This window comes from Schistocerca serialis, chromosome 4 (assembly GCF_023864345.2).
Source record: "Schistocerca serialis cubense isolate TAMUIC-IGC-003099 chromosome 4, iqSchSeri2.2, whole genome shotgun sequence".
NCBI classification, from domain to species: domain Eukaryota; kingdom Metazoa; phylum Arthropoda; class Insecta; order Orthoptera; family Acrididae; genus Schistocerca; species Schistocerca serialis.
This window is the reverse complement of record NC_064641.1, coordinates 66,691,711-66,714,404: the sequence shown is the minus strand read 5'-3', so window position 1 is coordinate 66,714,404 and position 22,694 is coordinate 66,691,711.

Sequence of the window (22,694 nt, the reverse complement as noted above, 5' to 3'; positions counted from 1 at the left end):
GACTGGCAGCTTAAACGTAGTTGCAAATTTATCTAGCATTTCTCTCATAAACACGTGGGCAAAAAAAAAAAAAAAAAAAAAAAAAAAAAAGGAAAGAAAAGAAAGAATCGCAGAAATTTGGTCTTCAATACAAGACATTATAATACCACGTCCCAATATTTTTAAACATATAAAGCATCTCACATCAATATGATATTCACTATTAGAGATTTTTTGTACGTACCTATGAAAAGTAACAGGTCCTCCTTTCACGTACTTCTCTGTACATCCGTAGCAACAGCAATGCTGCACCATAGCTGTTATTACTACTAAAACGTGTAGAAATGTACGTACAACGGGAGAATACGTGTAATATTAAGTTTCGTTGTTACCACAAATTGCAGATAAGGAGCAACATTCCATTACCACGTGAACTAGTCCGGTTTGATGTTGAGAACATGTGTAGTAGGCAAAGAGTAAATATCTCTGGAGTGAGCATTCACATGCGCAGAACAGATTTTTGTGTTGTCAATATACATTGCCGGCCTGGTCACGTGATTCCGGACATCGTGCGTTTGTCCGTATAGTGCCCTGTATATTTAGAATGTCACTACATCCCTAGTACTGACGGATTCTTTTCGTACGTGTCGTGGATTATTTATATATGTTGCGCAGACATTTTAACAGTATCCATTTGATACCGGAAATAAACCAGCTACGTAACTTTTAAGGGCAAGTGATATTGCATTCTGCTTCTTTGCGATAGGTGTCATAGTTCAGATGCACTCGATTTTTGGTAGTTTTCGCCATGATACGGCACTTTATAGTATTACAGAGCCTGACGTACATTTTTGCAGTGATAGTCGTTTTTGCAATCTAAAGCACAATTTTTCGTAGTGGTGGCACTTTGAGGTATTTATTTAACGCATTTTTCTTTGCATCCGTAGCAACAACAGTAATTCTCCTCGCTATTACACTATCAACAAACGGTGAAACACAACAAAAACTCTTGATATTATAAACGTCAAACGCTTCAGAAAGTACATACGCGCAGCGAAGTCCCGAAAACACGTGACAATCCTGGTTTAATGTTGACAACATGCGCAGAACGCAATGCTCACTCCAGAGATATTTAGTCTATCGTAGTAGGCTACGATCACTCCATAGATATTTATACTCCATGGTAATGGCGTTGCTCAGAGAGCTGAGTACAGTAGAGATACCCTATGTAGTGCAAAGATAAGTGCCGCAATTTACTCAATACATATTATCTTTAATGTCGTTTGTTCTCAACAATATGAGCTTGTTCCTAAGATCTAGCAGCTTTCACTCAGTTAATACTAGTCAGATATCCAATCTGTATTTGGAAAGCTCATCCTTGACACTCGTGCAGAAAGGCGTGCAGTATTCTGCTGCATTCATTTTCAATAAGATGACACAAGAATTCAAAAATGTTGCAGTAATCCAGGCGCAATTCCTGGTATAATTAAAAAAATTAAGGTGTAATTTGAAGAGAAAATAAATTCCTTTAGCAACAACAAAAAAGCTGTTTGCAACATAGTAAAAAGTGAGACAAGAGCAAGTAGTCAGGAAAATAAGGAAATTTTTGAAGGCTAAAAATGAACTGACCAAAGATAGGCCCCCATATTGTGGACGCTTTCTAAATTTTCAAGTAAGTAGCAGTCTGAACATTGCCTTAGTGGATAGACTACAGTCCCTCCCCCTCCACCCCAAAAAAAAATTCAAGTTTCAACTCTTACAACTATTATTTAAGTACGCAGTTTTTCTGAATATAGCAAATAATTTTCGTAGCAGAACTTCCCGACATAGTGGCATTCGAAATATTTAAGTCTCTTGGTAAATCGCTCATGTACTGCAGGATCGAAGACTGACCTATTGCAGGGGATATTGCTTCCGAGATACCAGCGATATACCTTTCGTGTGTGGGCCGTCAATGGCTATGTACAAATGGCTATGTACAAATGATACTTATAGTTATAAACTACTTGGACAAGGTGGAAACTGCGAAACTCGCCGTCGGCTTTGACTAGTGACGTAATGCACATCCGACAGGCAACGTAAATAACATGACAAATATATCGTCATATCCTTGCCCAAGCTTTGAAGTAAAATTGTCCGTTTGGTTACGAGAATTTACTGGAATGAGATAAGAAGTATTTCAGCTTACAACTACGATGCTTAGTCACCTACTAATAAGCCAAACTTTAATCGGAAAAGAATGACAAAAAAGTTCTGCAGCAGCTGTGGAGACTAGAGCGAATTAAGAAAAATATCGTCAATCGATCGAAGCTAGTACTGCAAAATACAGCCTAGGTATATAGTTTCAGTGGACACCATGATACAAAGAATGAGTAAAAACATACATTTATCGTAAGAAAAAAGCGATAAATTATCGAAGTACCGCTATTAGCGTTCATACCGAAACAACTGAGTCAATATTTTGTTTCTGACACACAACACAGATTACAACGTAAATATGACAACCAATAACGTGTGAGGTTGCTATCTTGTTTCAAATACGGATTAAATGCAAGACTGTATCTTTAAATATATCCTGAAGGAAAAGATGCCCATTTACACACAAAATTTAGTCCCCCTGAAACCATGTTATAATGCTACCTCACTACATGCACTAAGAACTTGTGATACAAACAGGTGAAACCTAGTTTGTGCAACATACTAATAAAGGACATAATACTGACCCAGTCCATTAACATATATTTCTTATTTAGAAACACGAATGTTGAAAGACACAAGCGATTACATTATACATTAGATGATAAGCTGCCAGTCTCTTCTGCAACTGTGGTGGATGACTTACCGTCTGTTCTTTAAAAATCATACGAAGGGAATGAACGGAACATATTGCTCATCTCGTTATCTGAAGTATATATGTGTTGTAACGATTTTGCAACAGTAGTACAGGTAAAGGCAATCAGATGTACCTTGTTTACATTTGTGATGTCATGTGGCCTAGGTCACTGACTTGGTGACATCATCATCCTCATCAGCTACATCGTCAGTGACATATTCACTGTTACCAGTGATGTCGTCGTCCTTATCAAGTCACTTTCCTTTCCCCGTCGCCCCTCCCCACCTATCTCTAACCAATCATAAGGCAGTATTTAAAAAATCTAAGATGGATGAAATAAACCAATAGCATTAGTGGAAATTAAAAACCATGTCCTCCTCCCCCTATCTCCATTCAAACATATGGTACCAGTACTCCTAATCTCCTGATAATCACATTGCTGAAAAAATCGAAGATGGCGGAACTTAATCAACTTTCCCCAGTAGCTGGGTGTGTAGAAGACTGCACAAGCATTACAATGCCTACACTTGCAGCCTAACACATAATGCATAAGGCCAACTACATTATATCAGTTTCCCTCTCTCCAGTAACTGTCATCCATCTGGTGTTCAAAATACTCTTCAAGACTCATTAATGCCTGAAGCTTAACGGCTATAGATTTTAGGTAAGGAATAAATGTCTTACGTTCGCCACAATTCATTTTATTTATTTTATTACGTCCACCTTTTATAAAAAATTATTGCATTTTATTTTCTTTCGTCCATCTTTTGTAAAACGAAAGTGAGTTAGGCCTGAAAACTGGATTATAATAGATTGCTTTAGTAGTTTCTGGGTACGTTTTGGCTCAAAAGCGATGGCACTTCGTGAGTGATCTAGTGAGCCAGGGCTGAGCCAGAACCTACTAAAGCAATCTACTTCTGCTACCACTATATGCAGTATTTGTCTTAATTAACTTTGCGTTTCATCCTTGGCAGCATTTACCAAGCTCTTTCTTTGTTTTTACTAAGTGAACTAAAATATTTTTGAAGTAGTTGTTTCGAAAGCATTTGTCTGAGGAGAAGTCGATCATTACATCATTCTATCTTAGGAATTCAATGCCGAAAATGCATTCTACAATCAACCCACTTATGATTAGCAACAAGCATTTTGTGATTTCATTTCCTATCCCAACTTTCACCTATGTTTGCATTTTGACATTTCGTGATCTGGCCTCAATTGCTCCAATAATCTTACAGTTCTGTAAGCGAATGTTAGTACCCTTGTGATCTCACGAATCTAATTAAATACGCTGGATGACGTAACATTGACCACATCACCGATGTTCACAACAAGTGTAGTTGGTATTTTCCCTACGATAGCATGTACAGCAGTTAAAACAATTTCTTCAATATGATCAAGGCATTTGCAGTGGACAGTTGTTCATTATTCCTAATGTCCAAGCCATCATAATAGATTTATAGTGCTACATACATTACCCCCACAGCCAACATTGGGGCTCTTGTGCCACCTCAGCAATAGTCACAGAGGGATCATGTGTTCATCAGTTTGCGGGTGTCATTATGGCGTGCTAGCACTGCTCGTGTTTCATTGATTGTGGTTCCCCATCTGGGGTTCGACAATTGTTGTTTTTGTTCTGCCAGTGACGTGTCCCATTACTATAGTAACCAGGGTGATATCTGTTATCGTTTTTCTCTTAGTATTAAAATGTGTCGGACTGTGATGCAAACAGCTGTGTGCTGTTCAGCAGGGGCAACACCAGCTACGTCATAAAGTTGACACGACAGTCTCTTGTCCTACCATGATTCTAAGATTGCGCAGACAGTGGAGAGGATTGAGTCTTGCCATTATTGTTATTGTTCAGTTCTCAATATTCATGTATCAGATAAAGTGAATCTAATACAGACATGAAGTGCTCAAGGTTGGTTTTTGGAAGATGTGGTATTTATCCCTTAGGTCAAGTGGTAATTTTGCATTTATTATTTGAAGGACGTCCCTATGTGATATCAACTTGTCCCAGTACCATGACTTGTTCAAATACTTCCCAAAATACTTGCACAAACTTCTTTGCCTGCCGTTAAACAGTTCAGGATTAAATATCTACTTACAGAGTCTTTCTTGCACACAACTGTAACAGTATTTCGATAAGAATGCCTTCTCAGACTGTTCATAAGTTTGACAATTTTTAGTGGTCTCAATTGCCCGAAGGGCGGCGTCTCTCTGAACAAAGCCTTTAGTGAAGTGGATCTTTTCTTGATCTATCTATGACCTTGGTAATACACCTTTAAATGACTCGATAAAAATAACCGTCTTCATCTGTGGTAAAAAGCTGCAAACGTCTGTGCTTTAATAAGCTCTCATCCTACAGCACAGACGACAACGGAGATGCTGCCCCATCCCATATGATACATGGTTAGGTTACATGCTTATGTCATCTATATTGTTACTTTACCTTCCCCCATATCACGTAGGACTAATATTTTCATCACCTATCCCACCAACAGAGGGCAGTGTGTCATTTACTTTCTGCTTAACCGTTGAAAGTACCAGTTGTATGGTACCGATTTGTGATGCAGCACTATTCCGCCACTCCAGTAAATTTTGCTTAGTGTAGTTTCAATTCAATTTAATTCTGTGTCAGTTACTTCTCCCAAAGAGTCTCCCTGAGATAATACAACTATATCAGAAACTGTCTTCTGTGCAACACAAGATAGTTACGAATCTAGTCTTTCATTTATATTTGTTTCCTTATTCGAAATCCGCTCGGAAAAATCTTTGAAATAAATTTTTTCTTTGTGGAGAAAACTGAATTTTTATCTTAGTCTCTTGTTCAGCAGTAAAATTATCTACTTTTATATCTAGCTTATGAATAAATTTTTTATTTGTGCTTGCTCATCAGTGAATTATTTTATAGCAACAGAAATGCTTTGATTTGCAGTTTTTAATGCTCTAATTTTATTTGTCAAGGCATCCTGCTGTGCCAACAAATTCAACAATTTAGATAATATTTGATTTCGTTATAACCTTAAATCTGTTGTGTCAGTTGACGCAGCATTTTTCAGTTAACATTTCATTTTCTTGTTATGTCAAATTTGATAAATTGTTTGTAAAGTTCATTTCTTTAAAGAACAGTTAATTATGTTTATTGGTAATTTCATTACACAGTTCATTTGACAATTGGCTAAACATTTCATTTAACTTTAATGAGAATTGTTCAGTGTTTGCTTTCATCATTTCTTCTAGCATACAACACAAGGCAGTAGATACATCTTGTGTGAGACTAGTAGTTGGAATAATTTCCTCGCTCTTAGCATTACAGCGTATTCCAGGCACTAAAGTGTGAACTTTCTGAAGGGCCGCATCAGCCAATTCGCCATTACAGGTATTCAATTCTACCTTGACTTGTGTTTCAGTTCCCATTTCGGTGGGCTTCCCTATTTTCGCTATAATATAAAATATGGCTGAATTCTTGTGCATGAAATCATGTATCTTTATTTAATAACAACATACAAAAAATAATTCTTCCGAGTATGAATGTTCGGGAAAGACAACATTAATTGGTTGAAACAATAAATAAGCGGCATGCCATTCCATACTCTCTTGACTTAAAACCAGCCATCTTGTACAAACTAAATTCACTGTTGTTCAAACTAAATACCATAATAATTTTAAAATATTGACATACCAAACAAAACTGAGCATTGAATGATTACAGCTGCCCACGAAATCTACTCATTGCACAGACTAAGGAGAATAAACAATGTTGTCCTTGAGACCTGAGTTTCTCCTTGCATATAAAACTTTCAAATAACTTCTGGGAATTCAGCCAGGTAACACTTTCAGCGACCGCCGATATTTCGGTGATGAACACCTCGCCATTTTCAAAGCAAACTGCAACAGACAGGTGACTAGATGCAAATTTAAAATCATTGGGACATTCAGTCTACAGGAAACTTACTCACACCGACTTGCACTTACAGGCATATAGTTGTCACCATCCGGCTCAGCGTGAAGGGATACTTTGTACCTTGATACACAGGGCACATGTCGTTCCGACGCTGAGACTTTTCCAGCTGAGCTGCCCCATCTTGAAGGTACGTTTCGTCAAAATGGTTATAGTGATAGACAGATTGAACGTGCGTTGCGCTATCGGCCAACTGTACATCGGGTGATTGATGATAATTCTGAATCGACACCTAAGTCTACTGCCTTTTTGCCTTACGTGGAAAACACTTCCAACAAGATCGGTCGTGTTTTACGGAAATACGATGTGAAATGTGTTTTCCGACCTCCATCTAAAATTAGAGTGTTTTTGAGTTCTGTTAAGGATTATCTTGGTCTGCGCGAGGCGGGTGTATATCGCATTCCTTGTAGCTTCAGCATGGCATATATTGGTCAAACTATCAGGACCGTGGAGAACCGATGTACTGAGCATAAACGGCACACACGATTACAGCAGCCAAGTAGATCTGCTATTGCCGAACATTGCTTGGATACTGGTCACCCCATGTTATATAATAACGCTAAGATATTGGCATGCACGTCCAGATATTGGGACAGAGTTATTAAGGAGGCAGTTGAGATTAAATTAGCGAGCAATCTCGTTAACAGGGATGAAGGTTTTTGTTCGAACTCTGTTTGGAATCCGGCTCTCTCCCTTGCCAAAAAACAGAGGGACAGAGTCAATGCTACCTCACCTGCGAGTTCGTAGTCTCACTATCGATATCTCTGACTTTGATCATCTTTGGTGGCACTAGTGTTCTGTTAGTGTGCGTGTGTGTGTGTGTGTGTGTGTGTGTGTTATCTTTGCCTCATCAGTCCGAGAACCGAGGTTTTAAATTTGCATGTATGTCTCCTGTCCGTTGCAGTTTGCCTTGAAAATGGCGGGGTGTCCTCCCGCCAAAATATCGGCGATCGCTGCAAGTGTTACCGGCCTGAATTCCCGGAAGTTATTAGAATGTTGTCCTTATTTTTGGATTATGTGGTAACACAGATCACCATCCACAATTTTTTTTAATTTGTTTTTTTAGTAGATTTTTTTGGAATCACAGTTGTTGATTTTAACATTTATTTATCGACCCTTTTTTCAGCTGCTGATCATTTTTCTATAGCACATCGATTTTTACAGTGCATGAAACAAACACAAAACATTTATAACAATATAATGGCAGTAGGTATCTCTCTTAAGAATCGTCAAATGTATTTTCTCTGGTGTTTCGGCGGATATTTGTAGTTTCGTTTTCGCAATGGGTAAATGTAGTCAGCCCAAACAAATCCTGCTCATCAAGCCCAGCATACAACGTCCAGTATCTACAGGAAGCACTGGTATGTTTCCCATTACAAACGAAATGATTTTCAAAGTGTAATTTTACATGCCTATTGGCAGATCGGACTCAGATTAATCTAGTGCGATATTCGTTTTATCGACGTGTGTTAAGAGGGCAGTAAAACAACAAGAATCAGCAGAACTCCAGCAGTGTAAGTGCCGCCCTGGCCCGTGTTGACAGCTACTGGCCATGCAAAGCGCTGTTGCAGTATGGATTGTTCTTTGTCTTTTACTATTACTGTTAAATACATACACGAACAATGCGCTAGACTAATTCACGATCTCTCTATCGAATGGGCACGTAAATATACGATTCAAAATCATTTTGTTTGTAACGGGAAACAAACCGACGCCTTCCGTCGACGCTGGACGTCGTATGTGAGGCGTGATGAGTAGGAAGTGTTTGGGCTGATTCCACCTACACCCTGCGACAACGAAACTGCAAATATTCGCCGAAACACCAGAGAAAATGCACCTGCCGACCCATCGATGTATTGGTCCCGTCACTGTATCGGCAGTGTAATGCTGGCTTTGTTTTCACCCGTGTGTTATATTTTAAAGGCTTTTGAAATTATTATTAAAACGTTCATGAACAGAGTCACCTGACATTAACGACAGAAAGAGAATGCTAAAGTCATTAAATCCTAAGTTTAAGAATTAATAAATTAGAATTAATGAGCTAGACTCAAATTCTCCTGCTCCATCTAATCTCTTAAATTGATTAAATACCCGTTATCTTCATGTGAATGACTCATCTGACCCAGAAGTCGTTGTTGGAGACCGGAAAATTTTGGTAACGCAAGATCCTCTTAAGGTGTAATATCAATGCAAAGAAATTATTTGCATGATAATAACAGCGACAATCGGACTTCGTAAAAAAACACTAAATTGCAGCCGCGATTTGTAGAAATAAAAGCATGCTGGTGGCCTTCCATCATTGTGACACCCTACAAGCCACTACCAACGAAACTAACATGCTAAAACATTAACACAAGCGTTAGACATTATTAGTAAAAAGGATCGATCACATTACTATAGAATACAAAAAACTATTTTTTAGCATGACAGGTGAGAGATGTAAATTTTGTGCAAGTACTTGAAGGTGAATGAATAAGTCAACACATAAAAAAGCGGGTTGAGTAAGTGTTACCAGGATCTGGGCGAGTTGATCTACCATGTTCCAAGATGGCCGCCGAGTAAGTGACGCCAGAAACTATTTCCAGAAAGTTAAGTGATTTAGACAGGAATATAATTTAGTGTAACGCCGATAACAAATTAAATACGTGCGTTAGTGTATCGTTTAGTCTTGCCGTTGAAGGTTTGACTTTTCTTTGCGTATTTTTTCGGAAAACACGAAAAGATCGTAACTTCGCGAAGTCGCGCTTAGGCTTAAATTTTGTAAACGTGTTTGTTTCTTGTTTCACGGTAATTTAACTAGTTTTTCGGTAACAAATAAGTAAACTACCGTAAATATCGTATAACTTCATTGTTTTAAAACAGATTTCAGAAAAACAGCGTAACTTTATATCAGAAACTTGCTTATATACATTTGTTTATAGGCCCAATTCTCGTAACGTTTTTGGAGAATCAAACTTAAAGTATCTCGTTTAATTGTCCTTTTTTCATTCCATCGAGTGAAATATATAATAAATAGCGTATACCTTCATTGTTTTAATACAGATCTCAGAAAACAGCAGAATTTTAAATCAGAAACTTGCTTATATACATTTGTGAATAGGCTTAATTCTTGTAACGTCTTTTTTTGATTTTCGGTAATCTAATTGATTTATTCTAGCTAAAGTATTATTTTTGCCATGAGTGAGAAGTGCCTGACTTGCCGTAGAATTGTTAGTTCCGGGGTTTGGTGTGATGGATGCAGTAGTTTTTTTCACTGGGGGGACTGCAGTGGCGTGGGTGTCGGGAAAGTGGATCAGGCTCATCAGTGGTTATGTAGGATTTGCAGCAGAGATAGGAAGATAATGGAACAGGAGGGGAAAATTGCTGGCCTTCAGGCTGAGCTAGATCAGGCTAGGGAAGATCTGGACAGGTTAAGGAGGGAGAAGGGCAAAGAGAGGTGGGAAGTGGCAACAGGTAACAGAAGGAACAGGCCTAGAACTAAGTCTGACAGTTTTGTGGTGAATGTCAAAAATAAGATTGACCTGTTGCTTCAGTTAGAAACTGATGAGCCTCAAGCAGAGGTAGGTGTAGACAGGACACAACAAACTTTCAATAGGAAATTGAATAAGAATGTAGGAAAGTCATCGAAAAGGAAGAAAGTTTTGTTGTTAGGCAGTTCTCATGCCAGAGGTGTAGGCCAACTTCTGCAGGAGGAATTAGGACCAGAATACCAGGTCACAAATTTTTTCAAACCAAGTGCTAGTCTGGATCATGTGACAGAGGATTTAGGTTAACTCTGTAAACGATTTACCAGGGAAGACACCGTGGTTATTGTGGGAGGGCCAGGGAACAGCATCGACAGAGATCCTGGGTACAGTATGGAGTGTGACATGGTAAAGATTGCGTCGGCATCGAGACACACCAATGTTGAATTTGTATCTGCCCTGAGACGCCATGACCGGCCTCATTTGAACTCTTCTGTTGGGAGAGTTAATTTGGAGTTGGAATGGTTGCTTGGGTCGGGTGCGGGGGCTCATATTGGTGTGGTTCCTGTTGATTATCTCAATAGGTGGGACTATACCAGGCACGGCCTACATCTCAACAGGAAAGGGAAGGGGAAACTGGCTGGGGTAATAGCAGGAAATTTAAGGGGGGGAGGCACTGCCATGAATGGTAAAATACCGGTGGTTACAGGTGTTGGAGCAGCACCTTTTTTAGGATAGGTAAGACAGAAAGATGTCAAGTTCTACTAGAGGTCAGGATTGAAACAAATCTTCAGTTTAGGAAAGAAATTAAACAGCACAATTCTAGCACATTGGATCACCAATCACAGCTGTCAATTATAAAATTTCACCAATCACCAGAAATTTTATCTCCACCAAGTTGTATCTCAGTCCTAGGTAATTGCGTTGATGGATTAAAGTCACCCAACCCAGTTGACATAATCTGCCTCTCTGAACACCATGTGACCACTGGTATAGCAACTAGGCCTAAGCACAATGAGAAACTCAGACAGGACAGTACAGCAAATGTTAGAATAAGGAAAGGTTCTCATAAAAGTATAATTAAAAATAATGTAAGTATATTTCATCAAAATATTGGGAGTATAAAGAATAAAACAGATGAGCTTCTGGTCTGTTTAGAAGATTTAGAAGCTGAGGATGAAATAGATATACTATACCTGTCTGAGCATCACATTGTTACTGATATGGATAAGGTAAATGTAAGTGGATATAAGCTCTCTGCACATGTAATGAGAGAAAATATGGAGAAAGGAGGAGTTGCCATATATGTCAAAAGTTATCATTGTGCAAAAAGTATAGAAACAAAAAAGTTTTGTGTAGAGGAACATATAGAAGCATGTGCCTGTGGGCTTAAATTAAATAAAGGCACATTTATAATTGTAACTGCATATAGGTCCCCACCAGGAAATTTTCATCTATTTCTGGAAAATTTGGACTCCTTGTTGTGCTATCTGTCAGACAGGGGGAAGCAAATTATTATTTGTGGGGACTTCAATGTAGATTCTCTGAAAGAGGGTAATAGGAAAAATGACATTGAAGTATTACTCAGTTCTTTCAATTTGACACCCGTTATTGATTTTCCTACTCGGGTGGTAAAGGATAGCAGCTCACTGATAGATAACTTCTTTATAGACCAAGATAAGTTTAACCAGATAAATGCTCAGCCTGTTGAGAATGGTCTTTCTGATCATGGTGCGTAGCTAGTTACAATATATGACATAGCTCCATTCAGCAATACTAAACAGTCCTCCAAAGAATACGTTCAGTCAACGATTTAACAATTGCAAATTTCAGGGAAAGCCTACAGCAGTTAGACTGGGATGAGGTGTGCCATGAACCTGATGCCAATTTAAAATATAATTTATTTCATGACATTTTTGTAAATGCATTTGAAAACTGCTTCCCCAAGAAAATAGTTAAATTACTTGTAAGAAACCTTGTAACAAACCATGGCTTAGTAAGGGTGTAAAAATGTCTTGTAACCGAAAAAGGGAAATGTATCTGACAGCAAGAAAGAGTAGTTACCCAGAAACTGTCAAACATTATAAAAACTACTGTGCTATATTAAGAAAAGTTATTAAAAACTCCAGAAGTATGTGTATCATGTCTGAAATCAGCAACTCTGATAATAAAATTAAAACAATTTGGAATATTATTGAAAGAGAAACAGGTCAACCAAGAGCACAGAAAGAGAGTATTACCATCAAATTGAATGAAAACTTTACGAACAAAAAGTCAGAAGTTGAAAATATTTTTAATAATCATTTTCTAAATGTTGTGGATATAGTAGGATCCAGGTGTTCATTAGAAGATGCTAGGCTGTTAATGGAAGAGGCCATACCTATGCAATTTGATACAATTGAAATCTCACCCACTTATCTCTCTGAAATTAGGAAAATAATAAACTTGCTTAAAAGCAAAAACTCACATGGAATTGATGGCATTTCCAGCAAAATACTAAAAGCTTCTTCTCAACAGATAAGTAAGATTCTCAGCCACCTGTATAATAGCTCTCTGGAACAGGGCATTTTCCCTGATAGACTGAAATATGCTATTGTTATACCTTTGCATAAAAAGGGGGATATATCTGATGTCAACAATTACCGTCCAATCTCCCTTCTAACAGCTTTATCCAAAATCTTTGAGAAAGTAATGTATTCAAGAGTAGCTTCACATATCTGTAAAAATGAAGTACTAACAAAATGTCAGTTTGGTTTCCAGAAAGGTGTTTCAACAGAAAATGCCATATATGCTTTCACTAATTAAATTTTGAATGATCTGAATAACCGAACACCACCCATTGGGATTTTTTGTGATCTCTCAAAGGCTTTTGATTGTGTAAATCATGAAATTCTGCTAGACAAGCTCAAATATTGTGGCATGAGTGGGACAGTGCACAAATGGTTCAATTCGTACCTAACTGGACGAGTGCAGAAAGTTGAAATAAGCAGTTCTCATAATATGCAGAGATCAGCTCATTCCTCGAACTGGGGAACTATCAAGAATGGGGTTCCACAAGGGTCAGTCTTGGGTCCTTTGTTGTTCTTAATATATGTTAATGACTTGCCATTCTATATCCATGAAGAGGCAAAGTTAGTTCTCTTTGCTGATGATACAAGTATAGTAATCACACCTGACAAACAAGAATTAACTGATGAAATTGTCAATACTGTCTTTCAGAAAATTACTAAGTGGTTCCTTGTAAACGGACTCTCACTGAATTTTGATAAGACACAGTACATACAGTTCCGTACAGTGAATGGTATGGCGCCATATAGACCTTAATCAGAAGCATATAGCTAAGGTAGAATATTCCAAATTTTTAAGTGTGTCCATTGATGAGAGATTAAATTGGAAGAAACACATTGATGATCCGCTGAAATGTTTGAGTTCAGATACTCATGCAATAAGGGTCATTGCAAATTTTGGTGATAAACATCTTAGTAAATTAGCTTACTACGCCTATTTTCACTCATTGCTTTCATATGGTATCATATTTTGGGGTAATTCATCACTGAGTAATAAAGTATTTATTGCACAAAAGCGTGTAATCAGAATAATAGCTGGAGTCCACCCAAGCAGATATTTATTTAAGGATCTAGGGATATTCACAGTAGCTTCTCATTATATATACTCTCTTATGAAATTTGTTATTAACATCCAAACCCAATTCAAAAGTAATAGCAGTGTGCATAACTACAATACTAGCAGAAAGGATGATCTTCACTATTCAAGATTAAATCTAACTTTGGCACAGAAAAGGGTGAATTATACTGCCACTTAAGTCTTTGGTCACTTACCAAATAGTATCAAAAGTCTGGCAGATGACCAACAAGTATTTAAGAAGAAATTAAAAGAATTTCTGAATGACAACTCCTTCTACTCCATAGAGGAATTTTTAGATATAAACTAAGAAAAAAAATCATAAAAAAATAAAAAAACACAAAAAAATAAAAAAGTTGTTATATTAACTTAAGTATGTTGTTGAATTAACTTAATTATGTCATATATTGGAAAATTTGACTCGTTCCACATCATTACGAAATAACGTATTCATGATCCATGGAACTAGTATCAATCTAATCTAATCTAACCCTGTGATCAATAGTTTATACCAAATACACACTATCAGTTTTAGATTTTGACGTTATATTGATTATTGCAGTATAGTCACTTGATTTTTATAATAATCATTACGAGGTAGTCTTGCTTTTTCTAAAAAAAAAACATCAGGAAGTATATATATAGAAAGAATACAGTTCAAAACTATGGTGACAGTCTAGAAAACATTATAGCATCAATTTTCTTGTCTTTTGTTGCCAGTATTCACTTCATCTTCGACAAAACTAATGGAAAAAAATCCAGACAAGCGAAACAGCTCTGGGCAAATTGTGATAAGACAGCATGTGAAGACTTAAAGCAAGAGTTGTAGCCCAGATGAAGACTGAATTTTGCTGAAGACTACATCAGTAGGTGTACTTTCTCTAATGCAAGGACCTCTATTAATCACCTGTACATTAGCCCAAAGTGACAAATGAATCTCATATGGTTTATACATCTTTTCCAGGGGACAATCAGAGTGAAAATATTTTAAGAAACACGCAACATAAGTGCTGATTTGCATCGTATTTTATTCACCAACCGGATTCAGTGCAAGATCATACTCACGGTAGTCAAAATACTATCACAAATCCAACACTACATGTCATACTTTTTTTTTAAGTTGCTTGGTTTCTGCCTGGTTGGATGCTGCCCACCACGAATTCCTCTCCTATGCCAAACTCTTCTTCGACTATTTGCTGAATGTATTCCAATCTTTGTCTTCCTCTAAAGTTTTTACCCTCGACATCTCCCTCTGATACCATGGAAGTTATTCCCTGATATCTTAATAGATATTCTATCATCCTGTCCCTTCTTCTTGTCAGTGTTTCACACATATTTCTTTCCTCACCGATTCTGCGCAGAAGCTCCTCGTTTCTTACCTTATCAGTCCAACTAATTTTCAACGTTCGTCAGCAGCACCACATCTCAAATGCTTCTATTCTCTTCTGTTCCGATTTCCCTGCAGTCCATGTTTCACTACCATACGATGCTGCGCTCCAAACATACATTCTCGGAAATTTCATCCTCAAATCAGGCCTATGTTTGATACAAGTAGACTTCTCTTGGCCAGGAATGCCCTTTTCGCTAGTACTAGTCAGCTTATTGTGTCATCCTTGCTCCATCCATCATCGGTTATTTTGCTGCCTAGGTAGCAGAATTTCTTAATTTCATCTACTTTGTAATCCCCAGTTCTGATGTTCAGTTTCTCGCTGTTCTCACTTCTGCTGCTTCTCACTGCATTCGTCTTTATTTTGTTTACTCTCAGTCCATATTCTGCACTCATTAGACTCTTCGTTCCATTCAGCAGATCCTGTAAATCTTCTTCACTTTCACTCAGAGTAGCAATGTCCTCAGCAAATCTTATCGTTCATACCTTTTCACCTTGGATTTTAATGCCTCTCTTGAACCTTCCTTTTTTTCGTCATTGCTTCTTCGGTGTGAAGATTGATAAGCAGAGGCAAAAGATTACATCCCCGTCTTACACTCTTTTTAACCCGAGAATTTCTTCCTTGATCTTTCAGTCTTATTGTTCCCTCTTGATTCTGGTACATGTTGTATAGTACCCTTCTTTCCCTATAACCTACCCCTATTATACTCAGAATTTCTAACATCTTGTACCACTCAACATTGTCAAAGGCTTTTTTTCAGGTCGACAGACCCTATGAACGTGTCTCGATTTTTGCTCATTTTTTTCTGTTATCAACTGCAATGTCATAGCTGCATCTCTGGTGCCGCTTTACCTTTCCTAAAGGCAAACTGATCGTCATCTAACAAATCCTCAATTTTCTTTTTCTTTCTTCTTTAAATTATTCTTCTCATCAACATGGACGTATGAGCTGTTAAGCTGGTTGTGCGCTAATTCTCGCACTTGTTTGCTCTTGCTATCTTACGAACTGTTGGATGGTGTTTTTCCGAAAGTCTAATAGTATATCGCCAGTCTCATACATTCTACACACCAGCTTCAGTAGTCGTTTTGGCGCCATCAATTATTTTGGAAATTCCGTTGGAATGTTATCTATCACTTCTACCTTATTTCATTTTAAGTCCTCAGGGCTCTTCTAAAATCTGGTTCTAATACTGGACCCCTTATCTCTTCTATATTGACTACTGTTTCTTCTTCTACCACGTCATCATACAAGTCTTCTCCCTCATAAGAGGTCTTAAGTGTACTCTTTCCACCTATCTGCTCTCTCCTTTGCATTTAACAGTGGAATTCCCAGTGCATCCTTAATGCTACCGACCTTGCTATTAATTTCACCGAAGGTTGTTTTGACTTTCCTATATGCTAAGTCATCGCTTGGAGTGACCGCGTGGTTTGAGGCGTCATGTCACGGACTGCGCGGCCACTCCTGCCGGAGGTTCGACTTCTCCCTCGGGCATGGGTGTGTGTGTTGTTCTTAGTATAAGTTAGTTTAAATTAGTTTAAGTAGTGTGTAAGTCTAGGGACCGATGACCTAAGCAGTTTGGTCCCTTATAATTCACACACATTTGAACATATGCTAAGTCAGTCCTTTCGACAATCATTTATTTTTCGATTTCTTCACAATTTCCATGCAGCAATTTCGCCTTACCTTCCCTGCACTTTCTATTTATCTCGTGCTTGAGTGACCTGTATTTCTGCATTTCTGAATTTCCGTCATCATCTTCTTTCCAAGGATTAGGCTGTTGCCTGTTTTGCCTGTTCCGAACTCACAAACAAAATCATTTGCATCTTTTTCTAAGTCTTCCAATACCTCGTTTCCCGTTCGACTTGTAGTTCAGTGTCTTCTGACGAATTCTGTGACCTGGCATTTTCATGAGGCGTTGATTCCAGTTTTCACGATATTTTTGAATTTTTTCATTCATGCTGAAAATATTTACTTCTGATCTAATCATGTCTCTTCTTGTTCAGCCCTTCGTCTTTCTTAGAAACTTCATCACTGCTGTTTGAATCTTATTTTCTTTGTTTTTTTGTGGTAACCCAGCCTTCGCTTCTGTAGGATAACACTGTAACCGCTATTACTTTATAGAATTTCATCGTGGTTTCTTTTCGTACTTAAGGGCCCAATGTTCTGCTACTGGTATCACACACAGCTTGGAATTTGTGTATTTTATTTTCAATATCAGGGTCCAAATCAAAACTTATAGCACAGCCTAAATAAGAGATTTCAGACACTGTTTCTAAAACTAAATTATCCAATACACTTTTTGATCTTTCTGGATATTTTCCTCGAAATGCCGTTTTTTATGTTACTAGAAATTTTAAAGTTGTACTTCTTACAAATTTCGTACAGCTGGTATACTGGTCTTTGGAGGTCATCTTCATTCTTTTGAATAATAACGATCTCATCAGGAAATGAAAGTACGTCTAGGTATTCCTCATTCGTTATCTTAATTCCTTTGTTTATTTTACATTTCCATTTGCGAAGAATGACATCAATGTAGATATTAAAAGGGGTGGATGATAGTCCACATTCTTGTCTAATCCGAATTTACTTGAACTTTTTTTTTAATTTCTTTCTTTCCAAGCCGGCCGTTGTGGCTGAGCGGTTCTAGGCGCTTTAGTCTGGAACCGCGCGACCGCTACGGTCGCAGGTTCGAATCCTGCCTCGGGCATGGATGTGTGTGATGTCCTTAGGTTAGTTGGGTTTAAGTAGTTCTAAGTTCTATGGGACTGATGACCTCAGATGTTAAGTCCCATAGTGCTCAGAGACATTTGAACCATTTTTCTTTCGGAAATCAACTAAGGTGTTTTCTCTGTTACCCACGATTTCTTCGCAGTTACCTTCCTTGTGCCTATGTTTCTCTTTCCAGTTTCTGTAATTACCGTTTTTAGAGATCTCTACACCTCTACAACTGAACTGCCTACTGAGCTATTCATTATCGCACTATCAATGCCCGTAGAGAACGTGAAGCGTATCTCTTCGTTCCTTAGTACTTCTGTATGCCACTTCTTTGAGCACTAATTCTTTCTGGCTAGTCTCTTAAACTTGACCCTGCTCCTCATCGTCACTAAATTGTGATACGAGTCTATATCTGTTAATGGCTAAGTCTTACTGTCCAATATCTTATTTCGGAATCTCTTCTTGACCATCTAACTGGGATCATCCCTTATCTTATGGCCTTTTCCACGTATATCTTCTCCTCTTGTAATTCTTGAACAGGTTATTCGCTATCACTAGCTGAAATTTATTGCAGAACTCAATTACTTTTTCTCTTCTCTTATTTCTTCTATCAATCCCATATTCCTCTGTAAGCCATTCTTCCACTTCTTCCCCTAGGATCGCATTTCAGTCCCCCTTTTCGTATTGAATTACCCATTCAATAACCTCACATACTTTTTTTGTTTCGTCTTCTGCTTGTGACGTCGGCATATACGCCTGAACTATTGTTGTCGGTGTTGGCTTGCTGTCGATTCTGATGAGAACAACCTTACCACTGAACTGGTCACAATAATTCGCTCTCTGTCCTACTTCCCTATTGATAACAAATCCTTCTCCCATTATACCATTCTGTGCTGCTGTTGATTTTTACCCAGTACTCGTGTGATCAGAAATCTCTGCCTTTTTTCCATTTCACTTCACTGACACCACTATATCTAGATCGAGCCTTAGCGTTTCCCTTTCAGATTTTCCAGCTTCCCTACCACGTTCTAACTTCTGACATTCCACATCAAATTTCGTAGAACGTTATCCTTTCGTTGGTTATTAAAATTTTTATCCTTATACTTGGCAGCCTCCCCCCCCCCCCCCCCTCCCCCTGGAGATCCGAAAGGCGGACTAGCCCAGAATGTTTTGCCAATGAAGAGATATCATGACACTTTTTCAATTACAGAACCATGTCCATTGAATACACATTATGTGTCTTTAATGCAGTGGTTTCCATTGCCTTCTGCATCGTCATTCCGTTAATCATTGTTGATTCTTCTGCCTTTTACGGGCAGTTTCCCACATCAAGGACATGTGAGTGCCCTGAACCTCTGTGCGCTCTTCCGCCCTTTTTAGCAAGGCCGTTGACAAAACGAAGGTGACTTCTTGCACCGAAAGTATCCGGCATCCACTGCTGATGGCTTTTATTCAAAATTTAAGCTGAACTCTTGACTGAGGACGTTTTGGTTATTAATCAAAGACGCCACAACTAGACCACAGGTGCAAATTGAACAGCTTACGAAAAAGCAAAACACCTCATGAAATTCAAAGAGTACAGATCCAACACAACATGACATTCTGAGAGACAGACGCTAATCAGTTCGAATTTATCAGCGCCTGTCTCTCAGACAGTCATTGTGTATTGTATCTGCACTATTTCAAATTAATGACGTGTTTTGTATTTTCGTAAGGCTGCGTGTTATTGGTACAACACTTAGAAAATGCAACAGATGTACTAAAGAGACTGCCTACACTACGCTTCTCCGTCCTCTTTTGGAGTGCTGCTGCGTGGTCTGGGACCGTTACTAGACAGGATTAACGGAGTGTATCGAGAAAGTTCAGAGAAGAGCAGCACGTTTTGTGTTATCGTGAAATAGGGGAGAGAGTGTCACTCACATGATACAGGATTTGGGGTGAACATCATTTAAACAACGGCGTTTTTCGTTGCTGCAGAATCTTCACACAGTTATCAACTTTCTCCTCAGAGTGAGAAAATATTCTGTTGACACCGACCTACATAGCATAGCGAGAAACGATCACCATAATAAAACAGGGCAAATCAGAGCACGCACGGAAAGATATAGGTTCAAATGGTTCAAATGGCTCTGAGCACTATGAGACTTAACATCTGTGGTCATCAGTCCCCTAGAACTTAGAACTACTTAAACCTAACTAACCTAAGGACATCACACACATCCATGCCCGAGGCAGGATTCGAACCTGCGACCGTAGCAGTCGCGCGGTTCCGGACTGAGCGCCTGAACCGCTAGACCACCGCGGCCGGGTGTTCGTTTTTTCAGCGCACTGTTCGAGACTGGAATAATGGAGAATCATCCATGAACGCTCTGCCAGGCACTTAAGTGTGATTTGCAGACTATCCATGGAGATGTAGATTAAGATATATGGTGTGTATTGTTGGATTTGCAATATTATTTTGATTACCGTGAGCATGGTCTTGGACTGAAACCGGTTGGTGAATAAAATACTACCCAGTATTCGTGTTACATATGCCTTTAAAAAAATCTCATTTGAATTCACGAACACACATGAGATGATGAACTCAGCGAGATGAGCCAATTGATCTAACAAGTAGGACCAGAACTAAGAAGATCTTCTTTTCGCAGTCAGATATCAGACACTTGCAGTAGCCTCGCAGTACAATGTTTGTGCATTATTCATAGTTTTTTGTGCTTATTTTTAAAATTAAACAGCAACTAGTATTTGTGCACATTTAGTTCTTGTAATTTATTTACTCCCATGAACAGGATGGCCTGCATGCCTCGATGATATAGATAACCCTATGATAGGTACAGCTAAAACAAAGAGGTATCTATCGAATGACCAGAGCAATATTTCGCTTCTGGATAGGATCAGCAACCTTTTCAGATGTCTTAGGGTAACAGTCTGGATGAATGACTGATCTGGACTTATGACATCAGTCAGCACAATCTTGATGTGTACGTAATGCAAACTGCTGAAAGCAAGGAGAAGTTACAGTCATTATTTTGCCCAGGTCATACAGCTCTAAGCTATGGCTTAATGATAATGGCAGCACCTTGGGTAAAATATTCCGGAGGTAACATAGTACCCCATTTGCAACTCCAGACGGGGGGAGGGGGGGGGAGGGGGGGACTACTGAGGAGGATGTCATCATCACGAAAAACAAAATATGCATTTTACGAGTCAGAGCAGGGAATTTTAAATGTGCATCGGCAAGAAGGCTAGAGGATTTAAACATGAAAATGGATAGTCTGAAGATATATGTAGTGGGCATTAGCGAAAAGCCGTGGCAAGCAGAACAGAACTTCTGGTCAGATGAGTACAGGGTTATAATTATAAAATGAAATAGCAGTAACTTATGAGTATGTCTAATAATGAATGAGGAAATTGGAACGCCGGTAAGCTACTATGAACAGCAGAGTGGACGCATTATCGTAGTCTACACTGACACGAAACCACAGTAGTACAAGTTTACATGCCAACTAGCTCAATAGATGATGTAGAAACAGAAATAATGTATTAGAAGACAAAGGAAATTATTCAGACAATTAAGAGAGACGAAAATTTAGTAAGGATGGGGGACTAGAATTCGTGAGTATGAAACAGGAAGAGAAAGAAAAAAAATAGGACTGGAGAAAAATGAGTGAAAAGGCAAGGCCTGGTAGAATTCTGCACAGAATGTAATGTAGTCGTCATTAAAACTCGGTTTCAGAATCACGAACGAAGGTTGTGTGCATAGAAGAGGCCTGGAGACACTGGTAAGTTTCAAATAGATTATATAATGGTAAGATAGAGATTTCGAAACCAGGTTTTAAACTGTAAGACATTTCCGGGGCCAGTTGCGGACTCTGACCGTAATTTATTGGTCATGAACTGCGGACTAAAACTTAAGAAACTGTAAAAAATAGGTAATTAAGGAAATGGGACGTGAATAGTAGTAGAACCAGAGATTTTTGATAGTTTCAGAGAGAGCATTAGCCAAACATTAAAAAACGGAGAGGAATACAGCAGAATACGAATGGTTAGATTTGAGAGATGAAATAGCGAGGACGGTAGAGAGTCAAATAATTAAAAGGACAAGGCATAGCAGAAATCCTTGATTAACACAGGGAGTACTGAATTTAATTCCTGAAAGGAGAAAATATACACCGAAGAGCCAAAGAAACTGGTGCACCTGCGTAATATCGTGTAGAGCACAAGCGAGCACACAGAAGTGCCGTAAGGTGACGTGGTATGGACTCGAATAATGTCTGAAGTAGTGCTGGAGGGAACTGGCACTATGAATCCTGCAGGGTTGCCCATAAATCCGTAAGAGTACGGGAGAGTGGAGATCCCTTCCGCACAGCACGTTGCAAGGCATCCCAGATATGCTCAATAATGTTCAAGTCTGGGGAGTCTGGTAGCTAGCGGAATTGTTTAAACTCAGAAGAGTGTTCCTGGAGCCATTCTGTAGCAGTTCTGGACGTGTGGGGTGTCGCATTGTCCTGCTGGAATGGCCCAAGACCGTCGGAATGCACAATGGACATAAATGGATGCAGGTGATCAGACAGGACGTTTAAATACGTGTCACCTGTCAGAGTCGTATCTACACGTATCAGGGGTTCCATATAATTCCAACTGCACACGCTCCACACCATTAGAGAGCCTCCACCAGCTTAGCAGTCCCCTGCTGACATGCAGGGTCCATG